Source organism: Medicago sativa, chromosome 8 (assembly GCF_051527215.1).
Source record: "Medicago sativa cultivar Bolivia chromosome 8, Bolivia_mono, whole genome shotgun sequence".
In the NCBI taxonomy this organism is placed as follows: domain Eukaryota; kingdom Viridiplantae; phylum Streptophyta; class Magnoliopsida; order Fabales; family Fabaceae; genus Medicago; species Medicago sativa.
In genome coordinates this window covers 26,130,521-26,133,281 of record NC_140756.1, presented here as the reverse complement: position 1 = coordinate 26,133,281, position 2,761 = coordinate 26,130,521, and positions in this window count along the sequence as shown.

Genomic DNA, 2,761 nt, shown 5'->3' with positions numbered 1-2,761 from the left:
TGAAAGGAAATGGGAAGGCATAGGAAACACATAATTTTAATCAACTATGTAAACCCTAAGAGAGTCTCTCCTTATATGTATACGTGATAGACATGAACTAGCAAGGGAATAAGTATAGAGCCTTGGCCTAGTATGCCGAGAAATAGAATGATACGCATGAATTTTAATTATATATGCTAAGACGTGATGCGATTAGATATCTTATTCACAAAGAATGTTTAAGCAACAAGTAGGTGTCGTGTCTCTTGTGATCCACACTAGGTTGGTCTCAAGGGGTTTCCATTAGGTGAAACGAGATTAGCCTTAAGGGGCACGCACGTCACTTAGGGAGTTCCGATGGTTATACCTAAGATAGGTTTCCTTCGGATAGTAAGGGATTGTGCTCGGGTTTACTCCACCCCAGGGCTCTCCGTAAAATGAACTCAGACAATCTTATTGTTAAACGCTAACTTCTAACTTAATTGTATACTTGGCATAGCGGTCTTAGTTTCCCCTTAACCGCCATGACATGTATAGTGATAGAAATACCTATAACAAGTTGAGAAGAACCTATGACGGGTCTAGTTTGCACGACCGTCTAGGAAAACATGACCACACACGTATAATCAACCGTCAGGTTGTATTGTAGTCACTTGTTATCCGTAGGTTTTCCCCAAGGTTACCTATAGCTTAGGACTAGATAGAGCTCACTGAGACATTATGTCTCATCCCTCTCCTTATTTGTTCAGGTTCACAGGTTTCTCGAGGCAAAGGTAAGGAGAAAGCTTTGGATTGATCGTGCTTCGGTGGAGCCAACTTATGTTTATCTAGTTGATGAATATGTTATATTATTTGAGGTGTTGTAATGAACCTTGTGAACGAGTTTCGTTCGACTACTTTGTGAAAATAATGTAACATAAGACTTAGGTTGGTTTTTGTATCTAAACTCTTGACTGAGGTCGTTTCAGTATTGTATAATTAATGTATTCAATATCAGTTTTAACGCACTTTTGAATATTCTAGACACTTTCAAATTGGGCGTTACAGTTTCAGGTGGGCACTCATGTTCTTTCAAGTCAGTGTCCACGATGCAGCTATGGTCATTCATGAAGGTATTTAGTACAAAAGACAAGGAGGATGCAAGTCATGATCTATGGACTTATTGGTATGTCAGATTGTCAAGATGAACAAGGAGGGATGCAACGATATTTTGGAAACAATTTAAAGGTCCAATTTGTGGCATTGAGGGATTCCTCCAAAGTTCTAAAGGTCGAAATTCAGCGTTTCAATGAAAAAATTACAAGGAGTGGACCCAGCGTTTCAATGAAAAAATTACAAGGAGTGGACCCAAACTGCAATATTGATACCAGATAACAAGGAAAAATATGGATTTCTCACTGTTTTTAAGTAAATGTTTACCGGGTTGATTTTAATGATAAAATTAGTATCATTTACTAAATAACGGTATAATAGTGGAAAAATACTAGTGCAAGAATAATAGTAAGTAGTGAAATTCAATTAATTGTAGTTAACGTAGTAGTTAAGTTGATGGACAATTATTTTAAAACAGAGAAAAATGATAAAACTCCTTTATTTTTTTTATTTTTTTTTAGATTCCCAAGCTAAGTGAAAGCTGCTGCCTGCTACCATATTCGAAGTCCGGCGATGTCACTCTTTTTGGTAGGCTTCCTTGATGGATGTCTATAATGTTTATGTATATTTTTTTTTGAGGGATATATTGTTTATGTATATGTTGAGTCAAAGTATCTGCAGTTATTTGGAGTCTAGGAATGTTTTATTTTGAGATATATAAATATGTAAATATGTCATTTTGAAACTATGGATGAGAATACATGTTGATAAACATGATTAAAATCTTGGAGAATATTCAAAATACAGAGGATACTTTGTCGAAATTTCAGTGGATATCATTTTAAGTGAAAGTCAATGTAAAAATTGTTTAAATTATAGTATGTCAAATGTCGTCAATAGACTTGTCGGAATAAGATGTTCTTGTTCGTGCGCCGGTCACGATTGTAAATTTTGGGTCGTGACAAACTTCCTCTTAACTGTCAATTGAGTTGTGCACTTATACTTATGATACACTAAATATTGCTATCAAAAAAAGATTTTTCAGGTACATACATTTAGAATATACACAATATATTTCCACCAAAAAAAAAAGAATATACACAATATATATATACAATTTATTTTGAATTTATTAAAAAAAAATGTTTTAAGAGTTTAAATTTGATTCGTGTTCACTCACCAAAAAAAAAAAAATTTAATCGTGGTGGGTTGACGATTCAAAACAACTTTGCCCACACAACTAATTAAAATATACAGAATTGTCACATAAATTATTTCAAACACAACTAATCAAAACATTTAGAATTGTCACATAAATTAAAAACATTATAGTTGATGCTGCAATTCTAAATAATTTGATTGATTTTGAGTGCAAAGATGTTTTGAACTGTCAATTCACCGTCATTAAACTAAAAAATATATATGATTCGTTTAAAAAGTTTTACGCTTTCAATAATAAAAGACATATTTGACTAAATATATTTTCCACAAAAAAGTCAAAATGCTCGATTAATGACGTTTTGACTCAATATTATTCCCACAAACAAAGTCAAAAGTCACAATTAAAAAATATTTATTATTCACAAAGTTTACAATTTCATTAAACGCATCTTTGACTCAAATTTTTCTACAAAAAATAAAAAAAACAATAGTTCAATTACATTATTAATCTTTAAACCATTGCATGAAT